Source organism: Rhinatrema bivittatum, chromosome 3 (genome assembly GCF_901001135.1).
Source record: "Rhinatrema bivittatum chromosome 3, aRhiBiv1.1, whole genome shotgun sequence".
NCBI classification, from domain to species: Eukaryota; Metazoa; Chordata; class Amphibia; order Gymnophiona; family Rhinatrematidae; genus Rhinatrema; species Rhinatrema bivittatum.
Window position 1 is genome coordinate 335591484 of NC_042617.1, and position 18062 is coordinate 335609545.

Sequence of the window (18062 nt, forward strand, 5' to 3'; positions counted from 1 at the left end):
GTGCATCCGGGATTGGCCGCAGCCCATAGGCCTCGAGGCCCTCCAGAGATTCCTTGGCTTCGCCAATTACTACCACTCATTTATTCACCATTATTCCACCTTGACTGCCCCACTCACAGCCATGACCCATAAGGGCACCAACCATTCTCAGTGATCACCAGAAGCCATGACCACTTTTCAGGATCTCAAGATGGCCTTCCTTAAAGAGCCATGTCTCCAACATCCGGACCCCACACGTCCGTTCGTGGTGAAGTCGATGCCTCCGACATCAGAGTTGGGGCAGTGCTGAGTCAGTTCTCCATTATCCATAAGCTCCACCCCTGCCATTCTTTTCTCGACGTTTTACACCTGCTGAGCGAAATTACAGCATCGGGAGCAAAGAACTGTTGGCCATCAAAACTGGATTTTGAGGAATGGCGACCGTGGCTTGAAGGGGCACAACACCAAATTACGGTATATACGGACCATAAGAATCTCCAATACCTCCACCAGGCCCAATGTCTGAACAGCCGTCAGGCTCGCTGGTCTCTCTTCTTTACGAGATTCAACTTCATTCTACGAGACTACCCTGGACACATTATTGATCCCGCAAGGGTCATTCTGTCAGCCTCCTTTCCTGTGCCCCGGGTAAGACAGTGGTTTCTCGCCCGCTGCATCCGAAGGTTCTATAGTGGGCACATGACTTTGACCTCTGGGCACCCAGGTCAGTCCAGGACTCTCTCCACTCTTCAACATTACTACTGATGGTCCACTATGCGAAAGGAAACTCAAGCATGTGTAGAGTCCTGTCCTACATGTGCCCGGCACAAACCTCCAGCGGGGAAACCCTGGGGACTTCTACAGCCACTTCCTGTTCCCAGCGAACTCTGGACCCATATCGCCATAGATTTTATTGTGGATTTGCTCATCTCCAACAGAAATAACACCATTTGTGTCACTGTTGACCGCTTCTCTAAGATGGTGCATTTCGTGTCTCTACCTGATCTTCCTATGGCACCTCAGTTGGCCAAATTGTTTTTTAAACATGTGTTTCAGCTCCACGGACTACCTAGACATATTCTCTCGGACCGTGAGGTTCAATTTACTGCTCGCTTCTGGAAGTCGCTTTGTAAGAAGTTTGAAATTTCACTGGATTTTACCTCAGCTTACCACCTTCAAGCCAATGGCCAAACCAAGAGGACTAACAGAACCCATAAGCAATTTCTGCAAGCCTACGTGAGTCTGTGACAAGACGATTGGGCTAACCTTCTACCTTGGGCGGAGTTTGCGCTGAATTCCCACGTGTCCTCCTCCACAGGTTCGTCGCCTTTCCAGCTGGTCTATGGATGCCAACTTTTGCCACTGCTTCAGCTCCCGCTGTCTGTTGCCTCCCCAACAGCAGAGGTAACTGCCCAGGAACTACATCCATTGTGGCAAAGTATCCAATGGTTGCTCGAAAAGGCTCCTCAGAGATCAAAAAAGGTTTTCGACGCCCATCACTGTGCTGCACCCCAGTTTCAACCTGGAGATAAGGTATGGCTCAGCACTAAGTTCATTCAACTCAAGCTGCCCTCAGCTCATTTTGCCCCAGATACATTGGACCCTTTCCGGTGTTATGTCATCTGGGTCCTGTTACCTATCGGTTACAATTGCCCTCATCACTCAAGATCCAGAATGCATTTCACGTGTCTCTCCTCAAGCCTCTGATTCTCTCTGGATTCTCTAAGAAACCACCTGACCCTGTTCCACTGACCTCTGAGCTCATGTCATCTACGAAGTCCAGGAGGTCTTGGACATCCAGAAGCATGGAAGGAAATGGGAATCCCTTCTGTCGTGGGAAGGGTTTGGCCCTGAGGAGAACAGCTGGGAACTTATGGCTAACATCTTAGATAAGGAACTTCTGCAACAGTTCCATGCCAACCAACCTCACAAGCCCAAACCCCTGGGAAGGGACCTTAAGAGGGGAGGTACTGTTATGCCTGTCAGTTGCAGACAGCTGTGACCACGAGTACTCACGTCCTGCACTGCTCTCCTGCCCTCCCCAGGGCTGCTCGCTGCACGGGCCTGTCTACATCGCCGCACCCCACGGGACTCCTCTTGGTGGCATGGACGTCGCTACTTCCTACTCCAACACTGGGCCTTCCTAGGTGCTTGTGCCTCGCTGTGATGACATCATCGGCTTCTCATATTTAAGCTCCACCTTCGCCCCCAGCAAGCCAACTTGGCAACAAGTTCCATCCGTGGCCTGACTTCTGTGTGTTCCTGAGATGCCGCCTGCTGCCTCGCTCTTGGACCCTGTCTGGCACCCGCTCCTCGGGGGTCAGTGTGCGCTCTGTCGGGGTCTCACTCCCCTGGCCTAACCCGCTCCTCAGACTGGCTCTGCGCCTCTTGGGTCCTACTCTGCATTGGCTCTAGCTCCTCTGGTCTCCATCGGAACACCGCGGCCACCTGTGAGTTTCTTGTCTGGCCTTCCTCGCTCCTCGGGGTTGCGCCCATGTTCTTACCAAGACTGGCTGCGCCTGCCCACTCCTCAGACCACGCTTCTATTCAAGAGAACTAATTAGTCCTGCCCCGCTCCACAGGCCTGGACTCCATCTTGTAGATGAGTTTTCAGAACATTGTGCACATAAAATATGGCTGCACCCCTGAGAGTAGGGCCGATGTATGTGCACAAATTTGCATAAGCACACCAGTTTGAAAGTTACTGTCCATGGCTGTTTAGTAGTCATGCTATATAATGTGCTATGCAGAAAGTCCCTAGCATGCATGCTGAACTGGTTCCTGAAGACATTAGAGAGTATGCATTAAAATACATACATGCACACATGTATATGGAGGAAATCAGATGCAAATTAGAACTTAATGAGTGCAAGAGTGTGTACTCACCAAGGCCTAAAATGTATTTATTTTTTTATTTGTAGGCATTCTATATTCCACTTTTTTCCTAAGATAGTCTAAAGGCAGATTACAATCAAAATTTCTATTCAAATTACAGTTACATCACAATTTGGAATCATCACAGCATCATCGACCATGAAGGAGGGAAGAAATATGAGTAAGATTATGAAGTAGGTCAATGTGATAGACTGGGGTAAAGCAGAACATGCAATACATTTCTGCTTGTTAGATTAGAAGGTAAGGGTAGAGAGGTAATGGTGTGGATGCATAGGCATAAGGCAGGTAGCAAGTGTAGAATGGGAAGAGCCATTATATAAAAAGCCTTTGGGGGTTGATAAGTTGCTCTCATGATCAAGAACGCTCTGTCTCCAGCCCAGCTTGTCTTCAGTTCAGCCTTGTTTTCAGTGTTCCTCACCTTCTGTGCTTCTCCTTGCCTGACCTCCGTGCCTATCTGTCCCTTCTTCCCTTTGGAAAGATATCTAGTTTGACCTTGACTTGACCTCAGATCTAATTTGACCACTGCCTGCCATCGACCACTGCCTGCTTCTCGACATGCTAGATTGCCACCCGCCTTTGACCCTGGCATCCAAGAACCTCCTCTCCTGCTCACAGCAGAGACCCCACCTAAGACCTGTTGGCTCTGGCACCCAAAAACTGAACCAAAGGGGAACAAGGGCTGGTATAAGTGAAGCTCCAGCTGGGCTTCTGTTTTGTCCGGTTCCACCTGCTGACAGCAGAAACCTGCAGGACTCCTCCCCACAGTCCTGTGGGAAGGAGTCCTGCAGGTTTCTGCAGGACTCCTCCCCACCTCAGCCTAAGGGTCCATGAATGCAACATTTTGAAGCACAAAAGACCAGACTACAACACATGTAGTGGGAATAATGTACAAAATAAATATTTTTCATGGGAGGGGAGCAAGAAATGGCTATTTGCCAAATTGATGGCGATCTCTAACAGTAGCAGTTCTATAGAAGTGCACGGATTAGTACCAACATTTTACTAATGGAATGAGCAGATGGAATTAACAAACTGGAAATTTATGATAACCCAGATTGTTTAGCCTCTCCCTCTTGCCACTGATTGTGGGAAATAATTTCTTCCTAATTGTTAGTTATATTCAGGTTGTGAATTTCAAAGAGAACTTCTCGCACAAAAGGTTAACTAATGAACTTTAGATCTTCTTAGAGTGATTTATTATTACACCTTCTTGGTCAGTTAAAAATAATAATAAAAAACAAATACCACATTTATCAGAATTCCATTGATATCACATCTGTAAGCTGAAATGAATGTTTGGAAAATTCTTTCACCACATTCTCAATAACCAGGGGAGATAGATAGATATAGATTGATAGATAGAATCAATGTATTTATTTAATTAATGAAATTTAAAATACACTTTCTTGATTTAAAATAAATCTCTCAAAGCAGTAATATAGACTAAAGGAAACAGAGGTGTAAAGGAAAAGAGAAATAGAGGGATAAATTAAAGGGAGAAAGAGAGAAAGAAAGCATACGTGGGAATCCCGATTCATTTTAGTAAATAAAAAGGAAAGAAACATGGCTTTAATTTGCATTGTGCTTCTTGATGTCACTGTGTATGCCAAAGGACTTTGCCAAACTGAAACTTCAAGCTGAAAGCACTGTTGCAGTTCCTTAGGGTATCAGAAAGATCCACCTGCTCAGATTGCACAAGAAGCAAGAGATTAAGAAAGCCTACAAAGAGAGGTTAAGTTGTAAATCAAGGGAACCTGTTACTTCCTGATTTTCAGAGTTCATCTGCCTAGACAATATGGATATGTGGCATCCTTTAGGATTTGTATCAGGCTGAAGTATATATTTAACTCATTAAAAAACCCTCATAATACACTATGAATGGTAATACTGTTTGCTCTTTTAGCTCAGCACATATGGAGGATTTAGTAGACATTACTATAGTTACAATAAGCCTTCCAATCTGTTACCTCATTAATGAAGAGACCTTTGTTGGATTTTCAGAAAATCAAAAGATAAAAGGACAGATTAAAGGACTGAAGAAAAGTCCCAAAACACTCTTTTGCACATCTTCAGGTTTGTATCATTTTTCTGAAGCTGGCATTTACCACCATTCTACTTGTACAGCCCTCAGCTCTCGTTCCTTGAGTGCCTATGTAGGCAGTTAAACCTTATTCCCAGCTTCAAATATCACAGAAAACTCAGTCCTTGAATACCAAACAACATTTATTTGAATGATGAACAGTTCAACATTCGCAAAATAAGAAGGCAATAATGCAGCAGAAGTAGCCACACAGAAAGGAAAGACTGTCACAGATGTGATAACTTCTGTCTGGAAGTTTAGTAATCTGTAGGAGGCTACTAGAGCTGAGATAGAAGCTGAAAATGTGAATGGTGAAAAGCAGTGCTTCTGCATAGCTTGAAGCAAGAGTCAGGAGGCGCTGCAAGCCTGAAAAGAGCCCAGTTGCAACTGAAGGTAATCACAGGAAGCAAACTGTTCCAGGCATTCCTAGCACCAATGGACTAATGATAGCAGGCAAGACAAAACAAGCAGAGAGATAAAGCAAAACAAGGAAAGATCCAGTAAGGAGCTCAGAATCATTTAAAAGATAATCAATCAGGAAGGAGGGCTCTACAACATGTAGAGAACCCAAGCTGTGCAATATGATTAAGATGACATAGAGTGACAGCATAACAAAGATATATATATATATTTATATATATATATATATATATACTTTTTTTCAAATATACTACAAAGGCAGTATACTTGTCATGCAGAGAAAATGTGATTGTACCTCCCCCATCTCCTTCTCCCTCATTTTGCAATGGTAGACACAGTACTAATAACCAGCTCTTTTTTATTTCTTTTTGGTTTCAAAAATTACTTTTTCTTTTGTAATAACATTTTCATTAGTTCTATATAATGAGGTTCTTCAGCCATATGAAAGGGTTAGAACATATAGTGTTTTTAGCAGGCCTGCTAAAAGTTAACACAAATTAGTAACTATCTAGCCCAGAAAGTACTTTAAAAGAGTGGATACTGATATTAAACTAATATGTGTTTTAAGATAGAAGCTTTCAAGGCAGATAAGATCCCTTACTTAGGCAATACACTGCAAGTGAAACTGAACTTGCTTATACAGAGGACAGAGCATAATGTGTATTCACTGCATTTCATTTACATACTCATTAAAATAAAATTTAAAAAAGAGTACAAAGGTGTTAAAATGCTGTATTGAAAAAGTACTAAGTAGCTGTGATTAAAGATCAACAAAGATGTGAATTGTTCATTATTTAAAACTGAAGTAATAATCTTCAAGCTTCTTAATGATTAGCTTATAGCTGGAAGATAGTTTCATGTTGAGAAACATGAAATAAATCCTTTGTCTAAGGATGTGTAGGAAAAATAAATGTATTTTGGTTCGTTTTTTCATTTAGGGATTTTTTAACTGTTGTGATTTAATTCTTTTGGTTTCATTCATTTTCTAAACAAAGAAACAACCTTTAAAAAGCAAACAAAAACTAAATGGACTTCGTGGAGGCCTTCCAACCCCCCTCCCGCTCCCAAGGCACAAGTCTATCTGGCTAGGCCCAGCCAGACCTTCCTGGGTCTATCCAATCCCACTCAAGCCTTGTAAAATTAAGGCCAAGGCCCATTCCTAGTGAGCTGGGCCTCCCAGAGGTCCTGTATCACCCCCATCAAAACATTTGCCAGGCCCAAGGACATCCTCCCCTGGCCCCACTAATCCTCTTCAGTGGTAACCTTAAGATACAAAAGGCAGGACTGATCCTTTCCTATCATAGATTGAAATATCGCACTGGCCGCATGAAGAGAGATGTAGAATGATGTCACTCTGCCACTTTTCTCCGGTGCTAGCCAGTTCCATTACAACATAATGGCACAATATGCACCTGAGACAGATTTTGAAGTGATGTCACTTCAGCACCTCTCACCATATGGCCATTGCCATTTTAAAATCTACAATCAGTGGGACAGGATCATTTCTGTCCTTTATATTCTAAGGTCCCTATGGAAGGAAGCAAATTGGGGGCCAGGGCAGAGGTCTCTCTAAGACCCTTTGTGACTATTTGGGACTAACTGGAACTATCCTCCCAGAGAGGCCCAATTGGATAGACCCAGGCCCCATGTTTGATTTTTACAAGGTTGTAGGGATGTTGGGGAATCCCCACATTGGTCCAGCTTATCCAAGCCAGGTAGACACATGTTCCTATCTTTAGGGCCCTAAAACTGAAGACCCTAAATTTAGTACTATTTATTCACCTATATTGAGGTACCTAGGTTAGTTGCCTCACACTGAAAATCAGCACCAGATGCCCAACTTAATTCTCCTGTTCTGAACCCATCCTTGGCCTCACCTGCTTTTTAAGCATCTAAATTCAGGCCCCCTAGTGGAAATGAGCACTTAAATTCATTTCAGAAAGTTCTAGGTGCCTAATTCTTTCCTTTAGGAACCTGTTTTTTTTTTTTTATATCACTCCCATAGTAACTCAGTAAACAATGGACAAAGAAAACCATTCAACTCATCTAGTTTTTCCAGTTATTTTGTCTACATTGTTAAGGATACATTCCAGCTATCAGCCACAGAATGTGACCACCTAAAAGATTTCTTCCTATTTAGGACAGACTTTCTGTCTTTCTACTACTACTACTACTACTACTACTACCAATACTATTTATCATTTTTGAAGCACTGCTAGCAGGGATGTGTATTCTTTTGAAATGACTGTGTACAATGTGACAAATGAGTCCATTTTTAGCTTGTTCCAAATAAAGCAAACCAAATATAGCCTTTGAAAAAAATATGCACAAATTTTAGAGTATTTTTGTTTTTGTATATTAAAAAAAAAAGAGCCTATGGTGGACTAGGCCTCAGTCTGGTCCTGTTGCTGAGGTCCAAGCCCAGTACAAGGGCTTGTATTCCATTGATAAGGTATAGACTTGGCACAGGGGTCCTGATCCTGAATCTAAGGCTCATCCTTGGCCTGAAAATCTGACTGGCTAGATGTATCTCGAGGACTGGATTGAGAACCTCTAGTCTAAATGGCAAGTGAAAGACAGTGGATGAACATTTTGGTAGCATGCCCGAAATGAAGAGACAAATTTAGCAATATTGTAGAAGTAGACGTGATCCACTTTTGCAATGTTTTGGATGTTTATAGATAAGAAGAGAGTGGCATCCACGATGATCCATCCATAATGCTATTGGACTAGGGAACTGGCAGGATGAGAGCATCATCCATAGACATAGAAAAAGGTTGAAGGAAACAGGTTTTGGAGGAAAGATGAGAAGTTCCTCCTTTGTACTGTTCCATCCTGGGTGGTAGAAAATCCCCTCTTAGTTCTCTCCAGCTTTCCACCTTTCTAATGCCTAATTTTATATCACTGTAATTATCTAAATAGCTGGCAAAAATATTATGGCCATTGTCCAAACATCTGGCTTCTTAGGTCCACAGTCAGTCTGCCAGGCAGGCCTGACTACAAGAGTACCTATGTTTCTGCTAGGACTTCCAGGTTAGATAATCAAACTACCTCAGAAGTTTGTGGAACCCAATGGGTAATTTTAATCCATGGAGTTTGCCATAACAAATAAAACAAAAGTACACATGTATATAAGCTTTCATTATTGCCCCGTGAAAAATAGCCCACAGAGAATTGCGCCTGCTTTCTCTGTGGGTAATTTTTCTGTTGGGAACAATGCACATAGTTTGGATTATACAAAACTTTGAATATTGTTCCCATCTCCCCACTCCAGGGAATGCCTCTTAAAAATGTGGGTAAAATTACTTGCGTTTTAGAACAATGCAAGTAATTTTGCCCACACAGTTATCAAGTAATTTTCAGCCTGCCAAAAAAGGCCCAGCTGCTAATCAATTATACCACTGCAGCCTGATAGATAAGCTCAGCAATGTAGATTCCTGTGTAAAATTGTAATTGATTTTGTTGAGTTAATACATGTCAGGGCTGGTCTTGACCTGGTAGTCTCTTAACTGGGATAGTGAAGCCTGTCCCCTGGGCATAGTAGCATAAATGGTATCAGCATAGTAACAATCTTCTAGTATTGACCTGTTGGTACCAACCCAACAATTCTATAATCTGTGATGTCTCTTGATTGTGTTACTTATTTTAGAATTCTTCCTTCTTTATCTTCCTGCTTGCATCTATCATTTGTGGTGTAGTCATGGATAAAGCTCTAGATTAGCTTGTAGCAGGTCTTGCAAATTTGGAGTCTTGGCTTAATAAGAGATTTCAAGCTCACAACTAAAGCCCATGTCCTGAAATTAACCAAAACACCTTTCTTCCACCTCAACTCTATTATTGGATGCTACCACCATCTAACTGGTATCCGTGCCACTGTAACATCCTGCCTTGACTCCCCAACACCTTTAATTCCTGCCTACAGCATATACAGAATGCTGCTACTCACCTGGTAATGAAGGTACATACATTTCATGATATCACCCTAGTCCTGAAACTCTGCTGCACCAAATGCAAGATCCTGACCCTGACCTACAAATCTCTCAAAGACCTAACCCCATCTAAACTTATGTAAGCATAGTTTCACTAAGTGTATTTACAAGCATAACATTTTTAAATCTAAAGATGTGCTTGGCCGTCCCAACCCTCCTCAGACTCCACACCCTCAAATACCTCTCCATTATGAGCCTAAAGGTTTGAATATACAGTGTATAGGTGCATAATTATTATGTTTATGAGTCACATTATTATCTAAAGGGCCATTTCTGCTGGCAAAAACTTTGCCAGCAGAAGTCCCTTTGAAATTCAGCTTCCCTGTTTCTGTGGGATAAATGCTTAGTACATCTGGCCATTAAGGATATACCCTCGTTCTAAACATATGGGTAAAATACAACTAATGAGTCAATTTTCATTTCATTTGTGGACCACCAAAACAAATAGAGGGGGTCTCACAAATTTAAATGAAATTGTTTGACTCATTCCTTTATGTTACCTTTCAAGTCTATTGGTGTGCTATGAGCAGTGAGCACTGAACAAACAACAAAGTGCAAGTAACTATAGCAATCAACTGTTGCCTGTATGACATCACAGCCTTGTAGCTGCTGAGACCAGACAAAGGACAAATCATGATGAAGCACAGTCTTATCTAGCCTATAGCCTCTAGCCATATGGATCAAGTGATCAAGTGAAAGGTCTGAGCAAGTACAAGAAATGCTCTATTTCCTCTTTAGTGGTTGGTAGAGAAGGATGTGATTTTGAGAAACTCCCTGAAAATTCAAAAAAACTTTCAAAATGTTGGCCTTGGCACTATTAAAGGGTTGTTTCTGATATTCTCTGCTGCAGTGGTCTCACTCACTGTATAAGAAAGACAGGGGCAGTGGCACTGCACTTTCTGGGGTAGATCTTTAAAAACTACGCGATCGCGTACTTTTGTTCGCGCACCAGGCGCGAACAAAAGTACACTGGATTTTATAAGATACGCGCGTAGGCACGCATATCTTATAAAATCCGGGGTCGGCGCGTGCAAGGGGGTGCACATTTGTGCAACCTGCACGTGCCGAGCCCAGAGCGGCCTGCCTGTTCCCTCCGAGGCCGCTCCGATTTCGGAGCGGCCTCGGAGGGAACTTTTCTTCGCCCTCCCCCCACCTTCCCCTCCCTTCCTTTACCTAATCCACCCCCCCCCGGCCCTATCTAAACCCCCCGCTACCTTTGCGCGCATCGGCCGGCAGCCCTGCTCCGTCCTCCGGTCCTGGGGGCTGGTCCGGAGGCCTTGACCATGCCCCCGGGCCAGCGTCACGCCCCCAGGCCCGCCCCGAAATGCCGTGGCCCGCCCCCGGAACGCCACGGCACGCCCCCAAAATGCCGCGTCGTTTCGGGAACGCCCCCGGACAAGCCCCCTCCCTCACCTTTTCGAAAACCCCGGGACTTACGCGCATCCCGGGGCTTTACGCGCGCCGGCGGCCTATGCAAAATAGGCACGCCGGCAAGCGAGGGCCCTGCACCCCCGTGGGCCTTTTAAAATCCGCCCCTCTATGTTCAATGGGGACGGGTAGGAGTGTGGATATGGAAGCAGTACTTTTCTCTCAGTCTGAGTGCCTTGTGACTTGCAGTGAGTTTATCACACACTGACACGTGAAGATTAACTTTAGAATATTTATTTTGTGTGTGGAAAAGGAGGCATTCAGCGGTGCACCCCACAGCACACACATACACTGAAAATGTGTGAGTGTATGTGAGAGAGATAGACATTTCTGTACACAGTGAAGTGTTACTGTGAGTTGTGGAGTAACATCAATAAATAAATTCCTTTGTGATATCCATATCCCTGGTAGGCAACTAGTGATTTTCACTTGGAACGATGATATATAAGATCTCTGAATAAATAAATACCATCATACCACTGAGAGGAAGAGGCAAAGGAATGATAGCCTTGGCGGGGTTGGAGTATTTGCTGTAGAGACAGCCCTGCATAGTAGAAGTCTTGACCCTAAATTGAAAAGAAACTTTCTAAGCCACAGAATGGCAGAAGTGGAAGGCAGCTTAATGAAGAAGCAACTGAGAATATGTGCCACTGCCATCTGTTTCTCCCTCTTGTTTTGGAGCAGAGGGAAAAGGTATGAAAGCCAAACAAGGCTGGTAGTAATAGGGCAGGAGCATGGATTGGGGCAGCCGAAATGCAACAGCCAAAACCAGCAGCACACTCCTATTTATTGGTTATGTTTTTAAGGCATTGGAAACAGTATTTTCAACAACTGATTCTGAGGAAGAATCTCATCTAGGATTCCCTGAATCAGAAATTGAAGAACTAGTAGCTGAAGAAAATGTGGGAGCTTTAGTCAGTAGTGTCTTAGCTTCCAGTGTGGTGATGGGGGAGGTAGATGTTACTGATGGTATAGAGATCAACCCCCAGGAAGAGCAGGTAGCACAGGTAGAAAATATGATTGATGCCCCTGGCATTTTTCCTCAGGGTCTACTCTTAACCTCAACTCCACTGCCAGCATCATCCCCCAATGATGTAGAGAAGAGATCACGGAAGACATCCTTAATCTGGAGGACCTACATCATATTCAGTGCATTCACTGCAATAAGGGTATGAGTCAATGGAAGCAAGTTGGTCATCTGTCAAAAGCAGTTATTCAGAAGTAACACCTCGCTAGCATTGGCATTAGGGGAGGGTGACAGTACCTGCCTGGGGACACTTCTGCCACTCAAAGTAAAAGCCAGAAAAAAATGTGTTGAGAAGGGGAAAACCTTTCACCAAGTTGATCCCACTGCACCTTCTACCAGTCAGGTGGTAGTCCAGCAGCCCCCTGTCATGCATCCACAGTGGGGAAATTCACCACAGAGGAAATGGAGTGGTATTTTGTATCACTCTTCTGGGACAAGAGAAAAGCAGCATTGAAAACAGTGATGAAAAGCTTCAAGGAAATGATTACCCTGGAAGACCAGCCCCATGCAGATAGTGGAGAATGTGGGCTTCTGCTGCAAGTGTTAGCCCTCAGTTACAAGACATCCTCCAGTACCTCATTTATCAGGAAGGCTGTCCCCCACCCTAAATAACCAGCGCCATATAGGCTCATCTGGCTAAGACAAAAGGAAGCAGAATTCATTTAACCTGGACCAGCACAAACAGTACACACACATAATTCTCCCTGAAGGAACACTGATGGGATTTGACCAAGGCAGGGTAGGCAGGAGCTCTACCATAGACTGAGCATCAGGGTGCGAGTGGGCTCTGATAAATACTCAGGTGATGGATAGCTGCCATATCTTGTGCAATATTCTTTCATCCATAAGAAAGATGCTGGTGGGTTGGCAGTCAGACTGGAGAAGCAGGTATCTTCAGGCAGGATTCCTTGTGACAGACAGTGAGAAAAATATGGTAGAAGGAATGAAAAATGGGGGATTTCAGCATATCCATTGCTTTGCACATTTGCTTCACCTGGTAGTGAGGAATTCTGTGTGGTAGCGGGCATTTCCATTTAAGTGTGAATGGGGGGTAGCTTGTCTGTGAGAAGCAGGAAGAATTTGGGATACCTCATAAGCATCTGTTTCAAGATGTAAGTTTATACACAAATCCTGAAGCCCTTCAAAGATGCCACAAGGATCTGAGTTTCAGAAGCACCACCCTGAATGGGGTCATCCTTATAGGAAATTTTCTGGAGTAAAGATATAAGGCTTCTGTGAACAAGAGAGAATGGAAGCAAAGGTGTTGCATTTTGTAGACACAAAAGAATACATATATGCTTGCCACACTTTGTGATCCATGAGTGAAAGGGGAGTCTCATTCTCCAGTCCCAGTGTCTCACACACATGAAGGGGATACTAGTAGCTAGGGTGTGTTAACAGGAGTACCAGAGGAAGAGACATAGTGGGGATGTAATGCAGGAAAAAGTGGCCACCCCAGACAGTAAAGCAGGTATGAGGAGCACCCTTTTGGCTAGCACTTCCTTCCACCTCAATTTGCCAAATCCATGTTGCCTGCACAGAATCATCTCTCCTGCTGCAAACTATAGCTAAACTAGCAGACAAGAGAGACCTTGGGCCCATCACAGCCGATGAAACTCCAGTAGAAATGTATGTGACATGCTATTTCACAGAAGGACATGTACTCAGATTTGCTGGTATATTGGGAACACAATACAGAACGCTGGTTAAATCTAGACAAGTTGGCTCAGCACCATCTTTCCTGTCCACAAACCAGCATGCCCAGTGAATGTGTTTTCTCAATGACAGGGGACATCGTGAGCCCTCCTTGTTCCAGGCTGGCACCAGACAAGAAGGAAAAGTTGGTGTTTTTGAATCTCAATCTGCCATTTCTGAGCTTTCCAGAATTTCCATGTGAGTAACAAGATGACTGAGAGCACCTTAGTGTTATTTTTGCTATTATATCTACCTGTGCCATATAAAGATGTGCTGTTGTTTGCAATGAAATAGAAAATAAAGACAAAATTTCATATTTTATTGCATATTGGGAATTTAAAAAAACAAAGGGAAAATCCACAAAATTTTGTGTAGTTTGTCCAATGGTTTTTTGGGGGGGCATGTGGTGGTTAAAAATGTGTTGTTTAAAAAAAATAACTATATATTTATTTAAATATAAAGCCCCCCCCCCCCACTAGCAGAGCCCTCCACCCACCATCCTGACCCCCCAAGACTCACCCAAAGTCCGTGGTTCTCCAGTTGGGGGGGTCAAGGAGCAATCTTCTGCTTTCAGGCCAGCGGCTGCCAGTAACCATATTGGCACCAGCGGCCCTTTACCCTTACCATGTGACAGGGGCTACTGGTAGCATTGGGCAGCTCCTGTCACATGGTAGGGGCTAGAGATGATTTTGAAAAATGATGCGGGACATCCTTTGCCCCTACCATGTGACTGGGATTGCCCAATGCTACCAGCAGCCCCATCACATAGTATGGGCAAAGGGCTGCTGGTGCCATTTTGGTTAGTGGCAGCCACCAGCCTGAGAGCAGGAGATTACTCCTGGACCCCCCTGCTGGACCACCATGGACTTTGGGTGAATCTTGGGGGTAGGGAGGGTAGAGGGCTTCATATTTAAATAAATTGGAAGGGTTGGGGTGGGTTTTATGTTGTTTAAAAAAAATGTAAACTTTAAAAAAAAAAATGCCAATCTGGTGGTGGACCAAAATGACCCATCCCCATTCCGAAAATGAAAATGACACTTCTAGTGCTATACCTCTGATAAAGCACCTTGGGAATCTTCTTACTGCTCTACCTACTTGCTATGTTCTGATGTACCACTTTGGTGGTCTTGTTGTCCCTATGCCTTCCTGCCATGTTCCCCATGTACCACACAGGGGATCTTGTGGCTGCTCTGCCTACCTGTCCTGCCCCTGATGTACCACCTTGAGGGTCTTGCTGCCTCTATGACAAACCACCATGCCCCAGATGTATCACCTTCAGGTTCTTGCTGCTATTGTGCCTACCTGCCATGCCTAAGATGTACCACCATAAGAGTCTTGCTGCTACTATACCTATCTGCCATGTCCCAGATGTACCACCTTAGTGGTGTTGTTGCTACTATGTCTACCCTACCATCTCCCACTTTAGAATTATTTCTGCCATTATAACTACCTGCTATATCCTGGATGTACTTCCTTGAGGGTCTTGCTGGTGCTATATGCCTATTTCTCATCACCTGATCCCTTCCTGGGGATCTTGCTGCCAATATTTCTAGCTGCCATACCCTGGATGGTAAAACTTGCTGGTTTTGATGCCTTCTTGTTGATTTCTGTTTGGATATCAGATTAGTTCTTCCACCCTACTTCTTTTTTTTGGCTATATTAGGGTGTTTTCTCCCCAAAATAAAATGTAAAAAATTGTCCTCCCATCCACCTCTTTCCTAATTGTCCACCTTATTATTTTGTTGTATATCTCTAGGATCCCAGCCTAGTTCTCCATTCCTGCTTGTCTCTTGTTTATATTGTGGTATTTTCCATCCAGTCTGCCAAGCATTTTGTTTCATTTTATTTAGACTTTTTTATTCCTTAAGGGTAACTTCTGCTTTGTGTAGGTTACCTAATTAATATGGGTCTTCCCTTTCCTTCATCTACACTCTTTAACCACCAAGGATCCTTTGTTTATGCCACTCTCCAGAAAAAAAATAATCCAAGGAACAATAATACAATGAGAATCTGGAAGGGAACAAGACATTACCAGAAAGACTCATAGAGGATGCTTCCTCCTGCTCTGACTGGAGAGAAAAGTGCAAGAATAAATGTATCTTAGAAAAGAAGCAAAGAAATTCAACAGGAAATTCAGCTGAGAATACTCCTGTGTATGAGCAAATCCCAGTAATAGACACATCATAAAATAGCAAAGGGATCCTATTAGGGGTGTGCATTTGGATTGACCGCATTAGTAAAACGCAACTCATATTTTTTTTTTACTTAAAAAATTGATTCGACATAAACGATCGGATTTCCCACATATCGAACATAGATATGTTCGATATGTGGGAAATCGCGATTGTTGAGCCAAAATAAAAATATAAACCCCCTCACCCTCCTTAATCCCCCCCCCCCGACTTACCACAACTCCCTGGTGATGGAGCGAGGAGTGAGGACGCCATTTCTGCAATCCTTGGCGAGAAGCATGTGACGTCGGCGGCACGTCGAGTGACGCCGGCGTCACGTGATTCCCGGCAAGTTCGCGCCGGACGGCTCGTTCGGCCCAAAAAGAACTTTTGGCCAGCTTGGGGGGACCCCCTCAAGCTGGCCAAAAGTTCTTTTTGGGCCGAACGAGCCGTCCGGCGCGAACTTGCCGGGAATCACGTGACGTCGCGTCTGAGTGACGCGGCGCCACGTGATTCCCGGCGAGTTCGCGCCGGACGGCTCGTTCGGCCCAAAAAGAACTTTTGGCCAGCTTGGGGGGGTCAGGAGGCCCCCCCAAGCTGGCCAAAAGTTCTTTTTGGGCCGAACGAGCCGTCCGGCGCGAACGAGCCGGGAATCACGTGACGCCGCGTCACTCGACGTGCCACCGACGTCACATGCTTCTCGCCAAGGATTGCAGAAATGACGTCCTCACTCCTCGCTCGATCACCAGGGAGGTGTGGTAAGTCTGGGGGGGGGGGATTAAGGAGGGTGAGGGGGTTTACATTTTTTTTTTGCACATATGTACATATACCCAACTCATTGGATTTTTTTTATGTCCATATTGGCCGCAAGTGGGACCCCCTTTCGGACATAAAAAATATGAACATAAAATTTTGCTCTGCACATCCCTAGATCCTATAACTCTGAAATCACAGCAAAGATCTGATACTGAATACAGACTATGGCAAAATCCTCAGTCAGAAGGAAGGCAGGCAGGCATAATAGAAAACATACACAGGAGAGACCTTTTACATGTTCTGAATTCTGGAAAGTTTTCAGTTGGAAGAGAGAACTAATGCAACTGTGTTCAGCTACAGAATATGGGAAAAACTTTCTTAATAAAGCAAACCTTACAAATTTCTAGGAAAGCTACCCTGATGAGAGATTATTATCCTGTTCTTATTGTGATAAAAGTTTCAATCCAAAAGTAAATTTCATCAAGCAAAGTTTTGAAAAGCAAAAGTACATGCAGCAGCAAGATCAAGTTCAAGCAAGGAATGTAATAAATGCATATGCAGCAAAATTGATACTGAGGACAAGTCATTCTCTTGTACTAAATCTGGCAGGTGGCAAAAGCTTCAACAGGAAGACTTATAGCTCCTTTGCTACTCTGCTTTGCTATTATATCCATTATTTTATACCTTAGGAGTCTTTCTTCCACTCAGTATTGTTTCTATACTTAGGCCTAGATTTTCTAAAATCGCAGGCCTTAGTGAATCGCCTTAGTGAATCGCGCGGTACCGGGGGGCGAGGGGGCGAAGCAGGGGGTGGTCCTGCGAAAGACATTAGCGATCGCACCACCGCAGTGCGATCGCTGCTGGCTTTCACAAACCAATAGTGCCACCATGAAAGGTGGCGCTATTGGGCCTGTTACTGGCGGTAATAAGGGGCCTTACCTTTTCACTGTCAGCGATGTCTTCACCATGTCTTCACCATGTCTGCCCCAGTGCTGCCACGACTCCTCCTCTTCTGGTGCCGACTCCGCCCCGATCTAGCTATAGGAAATAACCCCCTTAGACTTTGCACCTTGAGGATCTTCTATTACTCTGTCTTGCTGTCATTCCATAGACTCTACACCTTGGGTTGTTTTGTGAGGGATTTCTTTGCACATCTCATGGTGCCTTGGTGCAATCATACCATTCTTTGTGCTGCTGCTCTGTCCCTTTATCAGTGTCTTTGGGATTTTCCTGCCATATTTTCTGCTTTATTCCCCCTTCTTGAATCCTTAAGATCTTGATGTCACTCTTGGTGCCACATTGCCTCACATGCAGCCTTTGAGGAATCATGACATTGTTGATTGATAATTGATAAATATCATATGGCTTGACAATCATATGGCCTGACAATCCAAATATCCTATTTAAGGAAGAATATGGATCCCCCTTGCAGAACACCATACTTATTAAATCCCCAAGGATTCACAAGATCTGATAATATGATTACCCCATGAGTTCTAGCCTGGAGAAATTATTCAAACAATGCTGATATCGAGACCTCAACACCAAGGACCTCCAGTCTTTTAAGTAAGCTGATGTTATCCACAGTATCAAAAGCAGCCACCATGCCATGGAACACAATA